Source organism: Eriocheir sinensis, chromosome 34 (assembly GCF_024679095.1).
Source record: "Eriocheir sinensis breed Jianghai 21 chromosome 34, ASM2467909v1, whole genome shotgun sequence".
Classification (NCBI taxonomy): Eukaryota; Metazoa; Arthropoda; class Malacostraca; order Decapoda; family Varunidae; genus Eriocheir; species Eriocheir sinensis.
The window spans coordinates 5,686,638-5,708,861 of NC_066542.1; the positions used below are offsets into that span (position 1 = coordinate 5,686,638).

A 22,224-nucleotide genomic window follows, 5' to 3' on the forward strand; every position below is an offset into this window, starting at 1 on the left:
TCTCCTCCTCCTCATTCCTTCCTACTCTCCTCCTTTCTCCTCCTCCTTTACGCCATGCATTTCTCCCTTCTAATATTTTTTTCTCCTTCCTTCCTTCCTTCCTTCCTTCCTTCATGTATTAATTTCCTCCCTCCTTCGCTTCTCATTGTACCGAGCCGATGATGACAATAGTGATGATGGTGACGGTGTTTTTCTGTTCATTATATCTTTCATTGTTCCTTGTACATTAGTTTGTTTGTACTAACACGCCACTCGCTGTCTACCATTTTATTTTTTTTGCATTTTGTGTTTTTTGTCTTCGCTCTTTTCTTTTTCCGTCACCGTTTTTTTGTTCTCTCGTTTTCTTTTTCACTGTTTCTGTTTTGTTTTTCATATTTCATCCCGTTTCTGTTTTTATCGATGTTTTCTTTCCCCTGTTTCTGCCTTTCTTTCCTTCCTTCATCTTCCTCGTTCTCTACATCCTATCTTAATCCTATGTATCCTCTCCCATCTCCTTTGTGTAGTCGTAACATTAAGGATCTAACCTACGGAGTCCTAAAAGTATTGGTCGTAATGGTAACAGCTTTGTTGAATGTTTGAAAATAACGTATTATCCCAAGTTGGTTTTTATAATAGTCTGCCTGGATAGAGTCGCTCGTTCTAATATCACTAGCCTCAAAAAAGTATGACAGCCGATTTATGTTTGAGTTCGCTTTGTTTTAGTCTCAAATTTAGGTGTTCTAAAGGGATAAGCTGTTATTTATATCTTAAGTTTATATCGTCTACTCTCCTTTTGTCTCCTCTGCCTCCCTCACACATTGTTTGTACATGTGGTCGCCTCCTTCCCTCACTTAGCCTACGAATGGAGTCACGCTGAAGATATCACATGTTTGCCGAAGCGGAGAATGTCGGCCAAAGAACGCGACGAAGGGACGGGCCCGCCAAGACACCAGGGGCTCTCACGGACCGACCAGGCGCGACTCTTTCCGTGACGTCAGTGGCAAGGTGCGCTGCGATTGGTCCGTGAGATGCGCCGAGTCCTGAAGAGTCAGTCCCGTCGCCGCGGCCTTTGGGAATGATGATGACGTCACTTGGACTATTTTAAATTTGATCTTTAGCGGTTTTTTAAGCATTTTGCATTCCTTTGAAACTTTTTGTACCGCTTTATCTTTTTTTCTGGAGTTGTTTTGGTTTGAAATTTGTTTGATTCTTACAACCGAGTGACGTCATTCCTTTGCCCAGATGTTCCCTTGTCGAGAACGAATGATGTATCACATATTTGTACTGGTAGGAACAGCACAGCCCGAAATAACGTCCACAACTACCGTCTACTTTTACTGTACAGCCCTTACTTCTTTCCTTCCTCCTTCCCTGTTCTCCTTTTCCTCAATACGATTCTCACCTCCTTCCTCTTTTACTCTGCTATCTTAATCCCAATTGACTCTACAGCTCTCTCCTTTCCCTCCTCCTTCCCTGTTCTTCCTGGCCCTGTCCACCCTTTCCTCCCTATGACTCTCCTCCTTCATCTCCTTCCTCTCTGCTGTCATAATCCCCTTTAACTCTACAGCTCTCTTCTGTCCTTCCTCCTTCCCTGTTCTCCCTTTCCTTCCTACGACAATCCCACCTCCTTCCCCTTTTACTCTTTGCTACTACAATCCCCCTCGACTCTACAGCTCTCTCCTTTCCTTCCTCCTTCCCTGTTTTCCCTTTCCTTCCTACGACAATCCCACCTCCTTCCCCTTTTACTCTCTGCTACTACAATCCCCCGTGAATCTATAGCTCTCTCTCCTTCCTTTCCTCTCTCCCTGCTCTTCCTGCCCCTTGTTCACCCTTTCCTCCCTAGCACACACACCTTTCTATTTCTACTTCATCCTCCTCGTTACACCCCACCCTCCTTCTCCTCCTCCTGCTCTTACCCTCTCCTCCCCTCCCCCACCCTCCATCTCCCCTTTCTTCCTACGACAGCACCTCCGTCCCCTCCTACTCTCTCCTTCCCCCTCCTCTACATTTCACCTCACTCACCTTCTCCTCCTCTAACTCTCTCCTCCCTTCCCAGCCCACCATCTTCAAGTCTGTCTCGCTGTCTGACTTACTGACCTACTTAAAACTACCTTCCTCCTCCCTTTGTAATCCTTCTCCTTCTGCTACTGCTAATATATGACTGACAATGCTTCCAGCTGGTGATGATTACCCTTGGTGTGGGTTGCAAGTATTACCTCCAACCCCCTTCTAGCACCCCCCTCTCTTTCCCTCGCACTCCCTTCTACTTCCTTGCAACATGCTTAATCATACTACCATAGCCTTGACGACACTACTACCACTGCCCCGTCCAGATACTACTACTTACATGCCCTGATTCATACTACTAACATATCCACACATACCACTAACACTCCCACTTACTACAGCTTCCACACACTAACACTAACACTCACAATACTTCCACTTCTTCAACCACTTATTGATACCACTGCCACGACCTCTAACAACCACTGCTCTGTCTATTACCACTGCCACGGCCATACCACACACCACCACTCATGCCACTTACCTGGCCACACCACACCACACACCACATCACATCACTCCACCATACCATCACTTAACATCCATATCATCCAATCCATCAATATCTCTCACTCCACAAGCCCTCAGTCACCCCTAACACAATACACTTTCAGCATTCATCTCCTTCGTGGTGTTGGACTTTCCCTATTACACTCACTACCAAAAGTAAACAAAATCCTGCCGTCACATCACCCACAAACCGAAACTTTCAACCCTTAACTTTTTTTTTTTTAGTTTTTCTGGTTTATCTTGCATGCCTCTCATTTCCTCTTTTTCGCATCATCGAGTCAACATTTGTTCCGCCACTCGCTCTCGCTCTTCCTCTTTCGTCATCCTCGCTTATCTCGCCTCCCGCCCGCCCTCGCCTGCTCGCCAAGGGTCTGAAAGCAGCACCAACGTCCCCACCACAGCCCAGGTGTTTCATCGCAGCCTAAATTAATGCTAAAAACTATCTAGGGTGTGTGTGTGTGTGTGTGTGTGTGTGTGTGTTAACGTTATCCTATAGCCATACGTATTTTAAAGTTTGTGATCATATTGTGCAACGGAGAATAAAGCAAAAAAAAAAAATGTATGTAATCAATGGAGGTGTGAGCAAACAAACTAGCTGCAAAGCTATTGAAAAAAAAAAAACTACTTAAAAATTTCTTGAAATCAAGATACCAAACAAGACCAACTGGATGGAGCCTCAGCGCCGCGTGCCGGGGGGGATCGGTCCGGCCCCGGGGCTGCCACGCCTGTAGGACCGACCCCCGGGGCCACGGGGCGCTGCACTCTCCCCTGCACTGATCAGCTAGGCACCTAAAGCGACTATGGTTCCCTAACGCTACCTGCAAGGCTAAAACTAGTGAACGCGTGGCCCAGGCGGCGGGCGGCAGCCTGTGCCGCCCGCCGCCTGGGCCACGCTACACACACGCTTTGTACTGGGCAACTCCCACGCCGCGCCGCGCCCGCCGCCACCCTCACCATCACCCTCGCCGTCATCATCGTTACGGTCATCATCATCATATCATCGTCATCGTCGTCATTATTATCATCATCGTTAACTAACCTCTCATAATATCTATAATTCGTTCATTTTTTCGACCTTTTCCTTATCCGTGTGTTGAGAGAAATCTGGTTTTATGTTTTAGCAGCAACTTTTCCTAGACAAAGAGAGCCCGATGCCTCCGTCATTATCCTGTCGTTTAGCCGTCACGCGCCGTCCTCCCCGTCCCGCGCCCCGCCGGGCCTTGGTAATACTAGGGTTGTTAGCCTCGTCAGTAATTGGTTGATAGTGGAGTAGCCTCAACTTTGGAAACGATCATATCATGAATTATCAGATTTTCTCCTCAACGATTATCCTCATTTCTGTTCTAATATATATCCCGATGTTTTCTCTTTCTGCTCGTCTTCCCCCGCCGAGAGGTCACGTGTGGGATCCCTCGCGTAGCCTCTAGTAACCTGTAGCCTCACTACACACGGTTGAGAGTCATGTGTTGCCGCTAAACGATAACATGACACGCTACCTAATTCATAAGTTCTTCACAGCTTGCATTATCCTAAGCCTATAGGCACGCCCAGCCATCTCAGACAAACATTTTTTTTTTTTTTACATTTTTCCTCGCTGTTTTTTGATAGTCGAAGTAAGAGTCGTGAGGTGTGGGTGCCTGCCAGCCCCTCAGTGGTCCGGACGGAGTGAGGCGCGGGGCTGGGAGGCACGCAGACGCTCACTTGACTAGGCGGGGGCATGGCGCGGCGGTCGGCGAGGCAGGCGCGGCAAGACCCAGGTAGCCGCGAACGACCCCGGGTTGCCGCGCTGCCCGTCCAGGAGCGCCGCGCCATGGGTGTTGACTGTGCCCGGACCGTTCTTGTCACTGCCTTTCTATGGTGGGACAGGCCAGGCAGAGGTTCGCTGAGTCTTGCACTATTGGAGAAGCGGAAGAAGCAGTGCATTCCTAGCGATGGGTGGCGCGTGTGTCCTCCTGAGGCGCCTCCAAGCCGGTATAGTGCAGTGTTGCCAGATTATCGTATTCACCACATTGTATTTACCATTTTTTAGCCTCAAACTCTCGTACCTACACAAATAACGAAAGAATATTAAAGTTAGAGTTAAAACTGTTATTTATTGATGTTTGTTTGTTTGTTTTGCTTTAGATATCAGTCAGAAAATACGAAAATGCAATACGGTGTGTACGATTATTTGGCAACGCTGGTATAGTGTCCTCGTGAACGCAAGTGTGGCTAACATCCTAACACTCAGACGCACATCCATTCACACAGTGTCGGTGCGGGGATCACACTGGGTCCACCGCACGATCTGGCGCACTACACAGCCGTCTCTAGCTTACATTACGTACTGGACTCAAGATTTGATGAATATCTGAGCACACCGACAAACGAGTATGGTATCCGGATGTAAGATTAACGTAAAGAGTAGCAAGGCAAAAAAACATGGTAATTCTACGTATACGGAAAAGGTTTAAACTAGACACACAAACAGGCTCTCAGCGACCCCTCCCTTGTTCTCTGCAGACACACGCCCACACACACACACAACACCTGTTCTCTCAAACCGGCACAGGGGGGACGCAGGTAAGCCGGCACACTCGTGAAGCGAATCAAATGCAATATAGAGATAGAAATGTAAAAACTACGTCGATGCATAATAACAAATACATCCTTGATACGTTAGACTGATTAGAAAGGAGGTCAAAAATACTTATCCTACGTAAACAGCAAAAATCTTCTATACATCGGCTAATATTATGTATACGTTGATAACAATTATGTAGTTAACTTGGGCACCATTTTAGATTACGAGCACGAAAGAAATATCATCATAATAACAAAGCTTAAAAGTACATTGATAAAGACGTGCAATAAGTGGCCAAAGGCGCCTATGAAATCTACGCATCGAGAGAAAAAATGGAAACACGAGAAGGGAGAAAAAATGGCTGGTGTTAGGTATGTCTGTTTGTGTGTATGTTTGTGTGTTCGTCCGGCAGGTATGTATAGGTGAGTAGGTGGGTTTGGCATACACACGTGCTAGTGGAGAGGCGGTGGGTGGATGGGTGGGTGGACTAATGATGAGGAGAATCTGATCGGTGGGTTGAGCAGGGCGGGTTTTGTTAACAGAGCACATGGTTGGGTACTAGTGGACGTGTGTATGTGTGTGTGTGTATATGTAACCGGTGGGAAAGCTTTGGCATGGCATGATAGGCGGATAGGCGGCGCTGGCATACGTTATCAGGTGGGTTACGACTATGAGAACAGGTGAGATCGCTATAATGACTCAGGTAGACAGACGGCCAGATGGATACAATTGAGAGGGAAGAGTTGAGCAGCGTGTACATGGCAAAACTGTATAGAGGAGAAGGGGAAAAGAGAAGGCGTTAAGAGGAGAAGAGAAGGAGACCGGACGAATGGGTTGGCGGGGGAATCATGCAGCTGGAAAGAGGGCGACAGTAGTGGAAGTAGTAGTTATAGTAGAAAGATAGGTAGCAGGCTCAATGGAAGGGTAGTAGTTGTAGTAGTAGTATAGGGGATAGATAAGTTGTAGGTTCAATATAAAAGACAGCAAAGCGTTAAGGGTAAGTCCATGGCAGGCTATGTCCAAACCAGCGACGCGGGAAGGGAATATAAGATGCAAGAAAGTCTGATCAATGCAAGAGAGAAAACGATGCAAGAAAGGCAACTCTACTCTTAAGAATAATGCAATATATGAACACGTACAGGTCGATAAGGCTAATAAAGAAACGCCGTTGTTAATAATGCAGTAACTATGACTACTTACTGAATAATTGAGAGTAAGATTATTGATATTATTATTAAAATTAGTATCTAGGTTGAGAAAAGATATCCTCATGCTCCTACACATAAACCGTTCTCTATCTCTCTCTCTCCCTTTCTCTTTCTTTTCTGATGTATGGCAATTATCGTACAGTTGTTTTTTTATTATTATCATCATCATTATTGTCGTTTTTGTTGTCATTTTCACAATCATTGTTGCTGTTGCTGGTACTGTTCAGGTCTCTCTCGTTTCTGATGTATGGCAATTATCGTACTGTGGATTTTGTTATTATTATCATCATTATTATTATTTTTCCCGTCATTTTTATTATCATTGTTGTTGTCGTTGATGGTACAGTTCATGTCTTATCCTCTTAATCGCTAAAAACTGTCTTACTGATATCAGGTGGAATTTATAACTACACATTACGTCTTAAAATCCAGTTCCATCTCTATAACTTCTTCCACATCTATTCCCAAACGCCTACAGTAAGTGAAGTGTTGATCTCCTCGACATCACCCAACAGTAAAAATAAAGACAACCCAAAAAAACTAACAATACACATGATACTGGAATACTACACGTCATATTCCTGTTCTTTTTTTCCATACCTGCAACACCTCCGTACACCTTGACTCCCTCCCTCCTCTCTCTCTCTCTCCCTCCTGCCTCCACGTTCCCTCCGGCTTCGTTAATAGAATCGACTGGTTTTTATTTCCTCTCGCTTTCATTTTTTCCCATTTCGCTGCATTTTATCTTCCCCATCGCCAGTGGACGGATATTACATCTCTGACCCCAAGCTGATGCTGTGCCGAACACTCCCACTCTCTAGCTCTCGCGCGCGCTCGCTCTCCCACATGCACACACACACTCACGTAATAGACAAGGAAGGAAAGGCTACAAACATTCTCATCACTTCTAACTAGTAATTGTAAACCTCAAATGTGAAGAGAGAAATAAGACGGAGAAACAATAAACTTTTTAGATGTAGTTGGACGTATTCAGAAGGGGTCATGTCCTTCGAATGTATGAAGAGAAAGGTTGGTTTTAATATGCACTCAGAAACTACAGCGAAGAAGAATCACCTACGCCTCGCTTGGAATGGCTGCAAGTAACACGAGAGGGTGAAATGGAATATGTATAAAGTTTAGCCAAAATTGAAACGTTCACAGCGCATATACCACTTTCTTATGCTACTGGAAAAAATAGCAGGAGATGGAAGAATAAGAAATAGAAGAGTGGCAAGGCGAATGAGTAGAATGAAATTGAATACGCAGAAATGGAATATGTATAAAGTTTAGCCAAAATAGAAACGTTCACAGCGCATATACCACTTTCTTATGCTACTGGAAAAAATAGCAGGAGATGGAAGAATAACAAATAGAAGAGTGGCAAGGCGAATGAGTAGAATGAAATTGAATACGCAGAAATGGAATATGTATAAAGTTTAGCCAAAATAGATACGTTCACAGCGCATATACCACTTTCTTATGCTACTGGAAAAAATAGCAGGAGATGGAAGAATAACAAATAGAAGAGTGGCAAGGCGAATGAGTAGAATGAAATTGAATACGCAGAAATGGAATATGTATAAAGTTTAGCCAATATAGAAACGTTCACAGCGCAAACTACGACTGTCTTATGCTACTGGAAAAAAAGAGCAGAAATGTGGAAAACAGCATATAGTTGAGAGAAATCGTGAGTGAAAAGAATAGGAAGATAAAATGGAATATGTAGAAAGTTTTGCTAAATAGAAATGGTCACAGCATAACTACGACTTTCTTATACTACTGGAAAAAGAGCAGAAAATACAGAAAACAGCATATAATTGGGAGAAATCGTGAGTGAAAAGAATAGGAAGATAAAATGGAATAAAGTTTTGCTACATAGAAAGGTTCACAGGATAACTACGACTTTCTAATGCTACTGTAAAAGGGCAGATGATGAAAGAACAGTGAATTTGACAGTGAAAAGGCGATTGAGCAGAATAAGAAGACTCGAAATAGATATAAAGTTTAGCTAAATACGTAAGTTCCCAGCGCAACAGCAATTCTCTTAAGCTACTGAAGAAAAAGTAGATCATAGAATAGCAAATTGGAGAGCGGAAAGGCGAGTGAGCAGAAGGAAAAGATGAATCATGAAGGTTTAGTTGAGTAGAAACTTTCATAGCGGAGTAGCAACTTATTTATGCTGCTAGAAAAGAGAAGAAAATGGAATAACTACAAATGGAAGATCGGAACCGTGGAAAAAAAGTGAAAAAAAAAATATGAAGGTTTTGTTACACTTTGACATCGGAAGCAAAAAAAGCAGAAAAAAACAGCAAGTAGAAGAGCAAGAACTTCAAAAATCGGAAAAAAAGATAAAACAATTGAAGATCGAAACGGCGAATGAGCAGAAAAAAAAGTTGAAATGAAATATGAAGAAGGTTTAGTTAGACACTTTGACATCGGAAGCAAAAAGACCAAAAAATCATCAAGTAGAACAGCAAGAACTTAACAAAAGAGAAAAAATAAAACCCTGTACTATTCACTGTCAGAAAAACACCCACACACAAAAACACTAATAAAAAAAAAAATAAATAAAAAAAAGCCTTAAGATGAACAGGAATAGAGATCACACAGGCACTCACTAACCTCTAGCAACCCTGTGGAGGCGGTAACACTAACACTGGCCCTTTCCTTTTACTTAACACTTACTTAACTGGCATCGCTAATTGGATTGGTGGAAGAACGTGCGATAGTCAAACGTGGATGACAATACCGTAGACTTAACGCTAAAACAAGGTAGATAGTGCAGGAGAGTTTGAGAGTGCTGGTGGTGGTAGTGGTGGTGGTAGTGGTGGTTGTGAAGGTAATCTATAACAGGTAATGAGAATAGGTGTAGCTACGTGAATATAAGGAATCAGAGAGTTTAAAAATGGAGTTGGAATAGACTAATCTTATAATATCTTCCCTTCCTTCCTTCCTTGTCTAAATACTGATTCTCTATCTTTCTCTTTCTCTCACACACTCTCCCTCCTTATTCCTTCTATCATCAGCCTCACTCTCCTTCCCTCTCCTCTCCCTTCTTATGCTCCTTCCCTCCCCTCTTCCCTCTTCCTATACATAAAATGAAGAATCTTTCTCATTGTATTAACGACTGAACGATAGGCTGATGGAATACAGTGACTCCTATCATCCACAATAATGTCTTTCTGGTAGTAGTAGTAGTAGTAGTAGTAGTAGTAGTAGTAGCAATGATGATAGTAATAATAATAGTTGATAATTGCCATACATTTCCAGCGAGTTAATAAAAAAAAATCCTTACACTTCACATTTCTCATTTCTCTTCGCCTCCTCCTCCCTTCCCTTCGCTACTTATACCTGTAAACGCTTTTGCCTCTACAGTTTAAAATGCAAAAAACAAGAACTAGAGTATATTTGATAAGTATCGTTCAAAACCCGACAAATAGGTACAATAATAATATGAAGTTGTATAATAATGTAAACGTTTTGAGAATAATAAGTGATTGATATATTGAAAAAAGTGCGCCATTTCTTACCCCCTGTGCCTTTGTTTTACTCTCTCTCTCTCTCTCTCTCTCTCTCTCTCTCTCTCTCTCTCTCTCTCTCTCTCTCGCGCTGAGGTGTGGGAGGGACTGCAATAAAGCTAAAAAGGCTATCAAAGGCTATTTAAGGCTATCTTAGGGTAAAGGGCAAGGATGGGGGGGAGGAGGTGGGGGGTAAACTAAAGGAAGGGGAGGAGGGGGGAGGGGGATATGGTAAGGGGGTGAAGGGAGCAGTTGTTGTTGATGTTGTTGTTGTTGTTGTTTTCCATTTGATTGCTTTTGTTACCGTGTGTTTTTGTTGAGTTTGGTATATTCTCTCTCTCTCTCTCTCTCTCTCTCTCTCTCTCTCTCTCTCTCTCTCTCTCTCTCGCGTATCGTTACCCTCTACTTCATTTTTCATTCGTGACATTCCGTGACATTTTAGTAAAGAAAGAAAAAAAAAGAATAACATGAATAAGTGGAACAGTCGAGGGCTTGCATTTTTTCTCTTTTTTCTTACTTTTTTTTTACCCTCACCGTCTGTTCCCATTTTTTACACGCACTCCCTTCACCTCCTTCCATTATCTTCCTCCCTCCTCCTCCTCCTCCTCCTGCTCCTCCTCCTCCTCCTCCTCCTCAACATGACTACATACAAAATTGAGAACGGTACAGATATTTCTTCAAACTTAACCAAAAAGAAAACTATATATAAATCGGCAAGGTTCTACACTACCTATTGAATTGAGTGTGTTGTATGGGTGTTGCTTGTTGTTGCTGTTCTGTCTGTTGTGTTGCGTGCTGGGGTGTTCGTACCGTGTGTTGTGTTGGTAACAGTGTTCTTGAGTTGATAAATTTGGTTGTGTTTGGTTCATTCACTATTGGCTAGATTCGTGTTTTGGGTGTTGCTGGTTGTTCTACTTGCTGTGTTGCGCTATGGGGTGTTGATATCATGTGTTGTGGTGGTGTTGCTTAAGTTCTTAAGTTTGGTTGCGCCGTGAAAGGTTGATTTACTGTCTAGATTCATGTTTGGGTTAATTTCGTAAAGTGTAAGACGACTGAACTCTATACTTCCCGGATTCTAAAGAGTGTAGAGAAGGTTCCTAGCAAGACCGAGGGTGCAGGTCGTTCAAGTCACAGCCTACAACAAGACGACCTACTTAGCCTATCCCCTCGGCGGGTGGAAGGGCGGAAAGGGAGCTAAAGGAACGCAGAGTATAAAACAACTAGTCGGATTTACGGGCAGGATGTGAGGGGGATTATAGGTTCCGGAGAGTTTTGGGAATGTAGATGTTGGCTGAGGGGACTTGAAACGGAAAAGGGGAAAAAATAAACAAAGTAAAAAGATTATTCGTAGGGTATCGGATGTGCTGAAGTTGATGTTGAAACTGTACCGTGTATGTGTGTGTGTTTGTGTGTGTGTTTGTGTGTTTGTGAATCAGAGCCTTTCCTAGAGCCAATAAACTAATAATATAAAGCAAATTCGTAGAGAAACGGATGTGCTTAACTTGATGGTGAAACTGACATTGCGTAACCATGTATGTGTGTGTGTTTGTGTGTGTGTTTATGTGTTGGTGAATTAGAGCCTTTCCTGGAGCCAATAAACTAATAATATAAAGAAAATTCGTAGAGAAACTGATGTGCTTAACTTGATGGTGAAACTGGCATTGCGTAATCGTGTTTGTATGTATGTGTGTGTGTTTGTGTGTTTGTAAATCAGAGCCTTTTCGGGAAGCAGTGAGACAGATAACATCCAAAAATCCCTTTAAATCCATTCTGTCATTCGTATACTTCTAAAAAATTATTGGTATCCTTACACTCACTCACTCCCTTATCCTATTTTCCTCTCCCTACCATCCCCCTTTTTTTGTGGCCATATCTTCGTTTCCTCCCACTTAGATATGCGTTTTTTTTATGGTTATTCTTATTAATTTCACCCCACGGATTATTTTCTCTCTTCTGTCCTTTGTCCTGTTCGCTGGATCTAACTTCACCTGACTCGTTACGAAGTCTTTGTCTGTGCCGCCTTTGTCTCTGTCTCAACGCCTTACTTCTCTGCCTCTTCCCACTCGAGCGACAGGTTTTCATCAACGAGTCTTTGTCTCCTTCGCTTCTCCTAACTTCCTACTTCACTTATCGTCTCCTCCTCCTCCTTCTCCTCCTTCAACTCTCCTTGGTACGGTCTTTCAACTTCTATCGTTTCGTTTTCTGAGCTTCCCTTTGTCTATTTCTGCTTTCTAACTCTATTCCTGTTTCTGTTCCTATTTTCTAACTTTTTCCTTCACATATCGTCTACTTCCTTCTTCTCTCCTTTGTACTGACTCTCAATTTCTTTCGTTTTCGTCTCCTCCTCTTCCTCCCTTTGTCTATCTCTGCTTCCTAACCCTATTCCTATTTTTTCCTATTCCTATGTTTTTAGTCTATTTCTGGTTCCTATTCTTAAGTAACATTCCCTTCACCAACAAGAGTACTTAAAATTTCACCTTCCTTCACCTTATAATCCTATTTTGTCCCCATTATTAGCTAGTTTTCCCTATTTTCTAAGCTATTATAGTCACATTTCTGGTTCCTATTCTCAACTAACCTTCCCGTCACCAACACGAGTATTTAAAATTTCACCTTCCTTCAGCTTATAACCCTAATTTGTCTCCATAATTAGCTAGCTTTCCCTATTTCCTAAACTATTAGTCATTTTTCTGGTTCCTATTTTTAACTAACCTTTCCTTTACCAGCACGAGTAAATTTGACCTTCCTTCACCTTATAATCCTAATTGGCCCTATTATTAGCTAGTTTTCCCTATTTTCTAAGCTATTATAGTCACATATCTGCTTCTTATCTTTAACTAACCTTTCCTTACCAACACGAGTATTTAAATTTCACTTTCCTTCACCTTATAATCCTAATTGGCCCTATTATTAGCTAGTTTTCCCTATTTTCTAAGCTATTATTGTCACATTTCTGGTTCCTATTCTTAACTAACCTTTTCCTTACCAACACGAGTATTTAAATTTCACCTTCACTCACATTATAACCCAAATTTGTCCCTATTTTAGTTAGTTTCCCATTTTTCTAACCTATTACAGTCACTTTTACCCATTTGTACCTAATTTAGCCTCATTCTCCTTAGCTGATTTACCCTACGCCAACCTATTATCACAAACTGTCAAATTTTAGTCAAGAATTACCAATTAGTACCCTATTTTTAGTAACAAGTCAACCATTTGTACATTTCTAAGCCTCTATCACCTATGTTGGTAATTTAGATTCGTCATTTGTTCCCTTTAAGCACTGTCTGTTGTCCGTGTCCTTAGATAAAGTGTTTAATTAGTGTTCCTGTCTTGTCTGTTAGCATCAAGTTCTAAGTCCGTTTTTTTTCAATCACTAGTGTACGTAAGTTAATCTGTATCGTCAATGTCCGTAAAATGTCCGTGTTTGACTTCCTTTTGTCCTTTCAGTGTCCTTGTACATTTCGTGATCTTCTTTTTTATGTTCTTTATTTTTTATCATCACTAACGTACGTCATTTAGTCTCAATTGTCTATGTCCTTAAGTTGTCCGTGTTTCAGTGTCTCTCATCTATGCTTCGTCCGTGATCTAGCCTCTCGTCCATGTCCTTTTTTTGTGTGTGATTTTTGTTCTTGTTTCACTCAGTAACTCTTCTATCACCAATTTTTTCTTCGTCACTGGTTTCCTACATTAGCCTCATCACCCATGTCCTAATATAGCCTCTATCACCCATGTCCCGATTTAGCCTCTTCACCCATGTCCAAGTCTTTCCTAGTTGTTCCTAATTGGTGTCCTTTTCTTTTGTCTAACTTCACCTATGTCCCAGATTTAGCCTCTTCACCCATGTCCTAATATAGCCTCTAGCACCCATGTCCTAATATACCCTCTAGCACCCATGTCCTCAGGTTTTCCCAGTTGTCCCTTGGTGTCATGTCCATTTTGTCCAACTTCACCTATGTCCCAAATTTAGCCTCTTCACCCATGTCCTAATATAGCCTCTAGCACCCATGTCCTAATGTAGCCTCAAACGCCCATGTCCTCAGGTTTTCCCAGTTGTCCCTTGGTGTCATGTCCATTTTGTCCAACTTCACCTGTGTCCCAAATTTAGCCTCTTTACCCATGTCCTAATATAGCCTCTAAAACCCATGTCCTAATATAGCCTCTACCCATTTCCTCAGGTTTTCCCAGTTGTCCCTTGGTGTCATGTCCATTTTGTCCAACTTCACCATGTCCCAAATTTAGCCTCAACACCCATGTCCCATTTTAGCCTCTAGAACCCATATCCCAGTCTGTCCCAGTAGTGCCTTGGTGTCCTGTTCCTCTTTGTCTAATTTCACCTATGTCCAAATTTAGCCTCTTTACCCATGTCCTAATGTAGCCTCTAACACCCATGTCCAAGTCTTTCATAGTTGTTCCTAATTGGTGTTCGTTTCTCTTTTGTCTAACTTCACCTATGTCCAAAATTTCAAACCCATTCCTAATTTAGCTAACCCCAACGCCCATGTCCTAATATAGCCTCTAGCACCCATGTCCCAGTCTTTCCTAGTCGTCCCTTCGTGTCCGTTTTCTTTGTCTAACTTCACCTATGTCCAAAAATTCAAACCCATGTCCTAATTTAGTTAACCTCAACGCCTGTGTCCAAAGTTTTAGCCTCATCTTCCATGTCCTCAATCTCTCACAGTCATCCGTTGGTGTCCTCGTCTCTCACTTTGTCAAACCTCGCCTCCTATGTCCAAAAGCTAGCCTCATCACCTATGTCCCAATTAGCCTCATCACCCATGTCCCAATTAGCCTCAAGCACCTATGTCCTCAGTCTCCCAGTTAAGTCTTTCACCCATGTCCAAGTCGTAGCCTCCATCGCCCAGTACCATAGCCTCTAAACCCATATCTCCAAGTAGCCTCTAAGCCCCATGTCCCCAAGTTAGCCTCAAGTCTGCAGGTCCCAATTTTATGTCCCCAGGCCTTCCCCAGGAGTCCCCATTTGTTAGTATTATCACCTTTTTTTAGCCTCAAATCACCCAAGTCTCATTTTTTGCCGGTTTTTCTTTTTTATAATCCCAAGCTGTCACTCTCTGCTTCCCTATGTTAGTCAAAGTCAGTAGTCTCCCAAATTAAGCCTCTGTGCTGTTCTCTCTCTCTCTCTCTCTCTCTCTCTCTCTCTCTCTCTCTCTCTCTCTAGCGACTCACTCCGAGGTCTTCGCTTCAAAAAGTCTCGTCTGCTTCCTGAAAAATGGCTCTGATGTGATGTTTTAATAAGGTAGTGTCATGGGAATAGTCCTTAAGGTAAACTATATGATTCTCTCTCTCTCTCTCTCTCTCTCTCTCTCTCTCTCTCTCTCTCTCTCTCTCTCTCTCTCTCTCTCTCTCTCTCTCTCTCTCGCTCTCTTAAAGCTACTGTGTGTTGTTATGTTCTTAAAGTTCTTAAAAACTGGACTTAAGACTGCACTTATATAACGATTGACCTAAAAATATATATATATAGATTCGTGTCTTCGTAACATCACTAACTATTATGATTGTGTTGGTTTCAAGTTGATGGCGGACGCTTAGATTAAAATATTACGGAATGGTGGTTATTGTAATGGTAAACTTCGCTCGCCGTGTGGTCACTGCGGCGCCACGTCTACCCTACTGTGATAATTTCTTCACCTTGGTCGTTAAAGTTTCAAAGATTTTTTTTAGCGAGGATTATTCATGGTTTAAGTTTGTCTTCGGGTGTTCAAACGTGGCTCCATCAAGGCGATCACGCTGGCACGACTCTCCTTAACTCTACTCCGGTTGGATGCTGCACAAGTCTCCTATATCCATACTCCAAACAACACAGAAACAACTACTATCAATACAAGAGATAACTACAATCAATCGTTACATATCTGTAAAGAAATTAAGATAAACACTCACGGAACACTTCGGCCGCGAGTCCTCCGTCATCTCCACGACATCAACTCATCATCACAACGAGGAGGAGCAGGAGGAGGAAATGAAAGCAACTGCTACGACAACCCATGGAAATGAGGGACACCTGCTGGCCGAAGAGCTGCCGTTGGACACACGAGGGGCCGCCACCGATAGGGACGCAGCGACCCGCCCCTCGTGAACGCCCAGAACTTCAGTGTTGTGTCTTGTTCATCGTTGCCAGAATGTGTGTGGGTGTATGTGTGTGTGTGTGGAGGAAGAAAATGAGGGGAAAGAAGGGACTGAAGGGTCTCTTTTCTATAACAGAGTAGGAGATTGTACGTTCTAAAACAACTTAACCATAAACACCTGGAAAGAAAGTGAAGGGGGAAAGGAAAAGTGACAGAAAAGAGAAGGAATCGTGTAAGTGTTAGTTGCCAAGTCGGTGCGGCGCAACAGCCCAAGTCTCCTGCACGCCAGGCCCGAGTTTGTACTGTCGCTAGCAAAGTACCCGCCTTCACCAGACCTGTCGTACTGTTCCAGCCCATGCTTACCTTGCTCTCTCTCTCTCTCTCTCTCTCTCTCTCTCTCTCTCTCTCTCTCTCTCCAGGTGACTCATTCTTTCCCTCTAGCGTGGTTTTCTTTTTTTTCCTCTTCATGCGGCTCCCATACGTTACCTCAGCACTCACCCTCATGGACGCCTTAGCCATCCACTCACTCCAGCCTCCAGTCGTCCTCCGGCACTTTCCATCCTCCTCCTCCACTCCTGTACGGACCACAACACACAACACTTCAAGGGGGGAGATGGGAGCACAGAACGCGTGTGTGGAGGCATCACGTGTTCTGTCCCGTGGTGGCCAATCATAATTTTGTCCGTTTTTTTTGTGCATGCTGACCTGGATTGTGCAGAATTTTGGTGATTTTGCTTTTTAATTGTCATTCTGCTGGGATTTTATTTTTATTTTTATTTTTTTGCATGCTGACCTGGATTGTGCAGAATTTTGGGTGATTTTGGTTTTTAATTTTGTCATTCTGCTGGGATTTTTTTTTTTTCATGCTGACCTGAATTGGAGAATTTTGGTTATTTAGCATTTTTAGTTTTGTCATTCTGCTGGGATTTTATTTATTTATTTTTTTTTTGCATGCTGACCTGGATTGTGCAGAATTTTGGTGATTTTGGTTTTTAATTTTGTCATTCTGCTGTGATTTTTTTTTTTTTCATGCTGACCTGGATTGGAGAATTTTGGTTATTTAGCATTTTTAGTTTTTTGAGGGACATGATGGATTTTTTTTGTGTGTGGTGGTGCGCACTGCATGAAGGCTGCTGTACTGCGTCACTCTATGCTTTTTGTTTATCTCTCATTCAGTGTTTTCTTTTTTTTTTATTTACACACACTTTCATTCGCTTCTTACCATTCTTTTCCGAACCCAAATTTCAGTTGTTTGTCATTATGCTCTCTCTCTCTCTCTCTCTCTCTCTCTCTCTCTCTCTCTCTCTCTCTCTCTCTCTCTCTCTCTCTCTCTCTCGTCACTAGGAACAGCGCCAGCCTCGGACATTCTCAGAGTCAAGTCTTTCCTCAAGGCGACTAAACTGATCTGCTCCAAAAATAACCAAATTGGAATTTAAGAAACACCAAAAGCCAATTGGGGGTACAAAAGTAAATTTATTTTCTAGATTTCACCAGAGTGAGATTACAAATGTTGCCAATTTGCTGAAAATAAGAAGAAGAAGAAGCAACACAAAAGTTTTTTTTGTTTCTTTTTAACTATAGCAAGGCACAGTCTAATTCGAAGAAAGTCTTTTAATTTATAACAAGAAAATGATCAAATTGAGCCAAGCAAACAAGGAAATTTTTCTCAGTTACCTTGGTCCAAAAACTACCAACGTATGTAAAACTTATCTGATATTCACAATTGAGCCAATAAAGTTACAAGCTGCAAGAAGGACGGGATCAGACGCCGCCTGGCACCCACATGCACCTGAAGGCCGGGAATCCTAAGTCTGACCAGGATTGTCGCCCTTATGAGAGGAGGTGCTAGGGGGTCTGCGCCGGTCCTTGCGCCGCGACACAACACAGCTGACGACCCGAGGAGGCGAGCACCGCCACGCTGCCCTTCGCTGACACCCGCACAGCGTCATGAACCTTAAGTTACCAACAGTGAACAAACAAAATAATCCATTCAACAATTTCAACGAGTCTAAACAGGAAACTTTCTACCCTGAAGGGTGTCTCAACAGGTACCAGCGTCGCTATACACCGCCCTCCCGCGCTCTGCTGCTCCCAACGCCTCGCAGAACCCTCGGGCAGGTGTGCAGGTGTTCGCCTCCTTGTTCTTCACCTCACAGTATCCGCGCCCGAGCGTTGCCGAGCCTCCAAACCCTCGATTCTTTGTTTGAATGCCATATGTAGGGAAAAGTTGAACATGAAATTTTGGCCTAATATCTTCCGCCATGTATCTTGTGTTGATGTAAGTCTTTCAGCAAGAGTGAGGCGCGCGGGACAGATGTGTGTTGGAAGGGGCGGGAGGAGGGCCGTGGCAGGATTCGAGAGACAGGATCGGCCGTGGACAGGGACAGGGCGTCGCGTCAAGGAACAGGGGTGAGGGGCGTCATGCAAAGCGTTCCTGCTGGGGGGGAGGAGGGCGCAAGGGTTCGGGGTGGTGGGTGGGGTGGAAGGTGCAAGGGTTCTGGGGCTGGGTAGGGACAAACTCACCATAATGAAGAGAACGCAGTTTGTCTTTTGGTAGCAATGAGTGCCAATAATAACAATCAAGGGTTATGTTGTCACTGAAAGCGTGAGATCAACAGTGGTGAAGGGCGGGGACAGGCAGGGTGGGGATGTGAGGCTGATCTAAGGGAATGTAATTTTGATTGTAGCTGAATTACAAACTAATAGGAAACTCTTAGCCTTGAGGGAACACCACCCGCAAGGAGCACCAACGTTATCACACAGCTGTCCACGCTCCTGTCTGACTCCTCCTCCTCCTTCTCTCCCTCCCTCCGTCTTCTTGTCTTCCATCTCCATTTCCTGTTCTCGGGGCGGATCATGTGAGGTGAGGGCCGTGACCCTACATGGATACTGATAATCGCTGGTTTAGTCACAAGTATCAGGTCCCAAATAGCTTATCCTAGCAATGCACACAACGACTGGAGTCACCGCGAAGAAGTCAGGTGTCAGATGGAAAGAGGGGGCGAGGTCGTCTGGCGTCTTGAGAGGAACCACTGTCTTCCGTCCGCGTCCAGCGACCTTAGCGGCCACGGACGCTGGCGTTACGTCACTAGAGTCATGCAAGCTTAGGTACGAATGAGTCACTGGGTTCGTGCCTTTATAGAGTCAGCGTAACCGTCAGTCAGGTCATCCTTCGAGCCCCAGTGACCTTCGCCAGCTTGGAGCAACAATCAACGGCAAGTTCACGCAAGGTGACAAACAGGTTCTGCTTTGCTATCGACTCAGATGGGTATATACACTAGTGGTTGTTTAGGGACGCTCCATGTTTGTCCTCAGCAGGCAGTTTCACTACCTGCCGCGCCGACCGACTATAGCTTTCATCAGGACTCCGCAGCCAGCGGGAGGCCTCGAGGTGTGGTGGGAGGCGCGGCGGCCGTCCTCCCCCAGTGACCTCCAGGCCCGGCGTGACCCCAGGGCGAGTGTCTGGCGCCCGACACCCGCCCGCTGCCCGCAGGGGTCCGCTTCGTCCTCGCGCGTTTTCAAAAACTATATCGACCGATGTGTTGAACCTTATCTTATGACTGAGTTAATGTTACATCTACCTTACTTACAACGTTAAGCCCTAGACATAGATACTTATACACTTATTGGTGGTTCAGTGGTTCATATTGCTCGCGACGCAAGTGACTCGCTCATTTTCTTTTCAGCTTTACTTTTGCTGCTGACCGATTCTTCTGGGAGCCGTGCGACACGACTCTCGGGCAGTGCCAAACACTCCGTGATGACTGGTTCTCAAAGGTACTCATGTGACTGACTGAGGCTCGACCGTCACCTTCCTCACCCGACTTCTTTGGCAGCGCGTGCCAGCTATTCTGCATTAACGGGAGTGGCTGTGAGGAGGCTTCCACACGCCCCAGCCGCGAGCCTCGCCGCGGGGCCTCGGAACACAATTACCTCCGCGAACAAGGCGGGTGAAAAGAAATCCAATTATAGTTTTTGCTTGCGAGGCGAGGCGGGGCTGGGCGAACAGAAACTTCCCACGACACAAGTTTACAAGCTACAAGTATAAAACCTTACACACCCAGTACGGAGAGCTCTTAGTAAAAAGTTTGTCCTTATGTTTCATTCCTAAATACAAGCAGATTCACTGTCGTCTCAGCAGGAGCTACGGTACAAAGAAAAGAGTGCACATTGAACTAACTTACAGGCATATCCTTCGTGGGGACAGCCGCCCGGGTGCCGCTACACGTGAGCCTCATGGACCGGCGGTACCCAGGTGGTCCGGGGCGGTGGAGGGGCCAACAGCAACCCACAGGACACGGGTGGACCACGCAGATGGGGCCGGAGGGGGCGTGGGCGGGGCGGCGTGTGGACGGTGCTGCGGGGCGGTGCTGGAGTGTCCCGGATGGTGACAACAACCCTTGCCGTCTTTTGCTTCAGTCTCCATCTCAACTCCTCCTTCACCTCCTCCTTCCACAACTCCCTTGGTGTTGTCATTCTTCACCATCATTTGTTGTTGTTTGTGGTGGTGACTAGTGGTGGTGGTGGTGGTGATGTTCGGTGTTGCGTGCACCAGTCTTCGTCGCCTCCAAGATCGTATTTTGGCCACAAACTTAAAGTGGAGTTGTTGTCTTTGCTGCCTCGCACCTCACACGCTCCTCCTCCTCCTCCTCCTCTCGGCCTCCTTCCACCCGCTGCTGAGAGGTGTGTTTATGGCTGCTGCTCCGCCTCCGTCTCTGTCTCGTCATCCGTTACGACATCTTACTCTCCTCCTCGCTTAACACTATTCTAACGGCGGGTGATCGGCCGTTAGTCAAAGCATTTCTCTCACAAACAACTTCCGCTTGTCCCCAACAGTTCGTCCTTGACAGATTTAGTCCCTTGCGACAGTTTCTAGGTCTGTGTCATCCGTGTTTTCTCTGCTTCTTCTTCTCACCAGCACAAAGTGTCTCAGGAGCTCCACTCACCCAACACACTTTACTTAGGTTCAGTTTCCGCCTTGCTTCTTCGGATTTGTTATTTTCCCTCCTCCTCGCATTGCTTTGAAGAATATTTGTATATATATATGTATGTATATATTACTTTTTTCACAGCGGGGATGAGTGTCTGTCTGTCAACAAGGACTCTGCCTATGACTACGCTGAACATCGAAATTCGGAACTTACGGCGATAGCACAAGAGGTCACACAATTAGAATACAGCTAATGTCTAGTTATTTACACCCATCCACTGTTCCGGTGGATATCTTTCGACAAACAAATTCATGAAAATGAGGAAAACACAAATGTTTTATATTCCAAAGTTTTCTTCCCCGTTTTTGTATGAGTTTGCCACTCATTGCTAGTTGTTGTTTTTATTTTGCATCTGTTTGTTGCTTTGTATTTCTCTGTCTTCTCGCACTGACTGAATTCCCCGACGGACTCTTTGCTCCCCTTCCTCATCGTCCCCAAGAATCACTGGACAGCCGAGACGCCACTCATGATTGCATGTTGGTACACATTGGCGGACGAGGTTGACTTTTGGGGTTATTTTGAAGCAGATCTACAGCGTGGACTTGGGGTTCACTTTTAGATTTGTTTCCGAGGCGGTACTGGCGGTGCCTCGTCTCATTTTCGTTGCATACCTGCTTTTTAGATTCACCTGGTCCCCGCGAGGTGGTGATGGGGACGCTGGACTGACGCTCCGCAACCTTCGACTTGCTCCTCCTCCTCCGCTTCTTCTTCCTCTTGACTGATAGACGTTGGTGTTTTTGCGTCTCAAGCAGAGTTAACGGAGCGTCCAAGTTCTTTCCAGTCTCGGTAAACTTGCTCCGATTTTCTTGCCTCCTTCTACTCCACCTTTCCTCCTCTGCTACTGCTCTTTATACTCCTTTTCCTCTTCCACCTGCTTTTCACCTTCTTCGTCAGAGCTTGGGGAGCCCTCAGTCTTTCATGTCCTTCGAGGTGTTGTCAAGAAGCACCGCCAAAGAAAAAAAAACTTTATCATCGTCCTTCCTAGTCTCAACTCTTCTTGCCTCTCCGTTCTCTTTTTCTCTCAGCTTCCGTCTCCTCCTCGTGATGCCTCTTGATGCCTCTTAGTTCACTATACACTACTCTTCTCCGGCGACACTTGAGGGTTACCTTATTGTTGTGGTGGTGGTGGTGGAGTGGCGTGGAAGAGTCGACGTCGCGCTCCTGTCCTCCTGCCGACCAAAAAGTTATTCTTGAGCATCGAACTGAAGAGCCCCGGAAGTGACCTATCCTGTCCCTGATCTTGAACCGGCTTTGAAGTTTGAACTGACCTATCCACCATTCCTTTGCCTTGACCTATTCTAT

General features: G+C 44.5%; 1 protein-coding gene across 14 annotated transcripts in view; it reads right to left on the reverse strand.

The window, feature by feature from the left end:
- Positions 1-265: 265 nt before the first annotated feature.
- The window catches only part of LOC127006963 (headcase protein-like), a 124,787-nt gene continuing 102,828 nt past the window's right edge, over positions 266-22,224 (reverse strand). The window contains exons 6-8 of one of the 14 annotated variants that reach the window (XM_050877390.1): positions 16,891-22,091; positions 12,459-16,636; positions 266-12,322 (exon numbers count right to left, since the gene is read on the reverse strand). The gene's annotated coding sequence lies outside the window, so the exon portion shown is untranslated. Of the gene's footprint in view, positions 22,092-22,224 lie in introns of all 14 variants that reach the window. The other 13 variants (XM_050877383.1, XM_050877391.1, XM_050877393.1 and 10 more) reach the window with 13 other exon arrangements.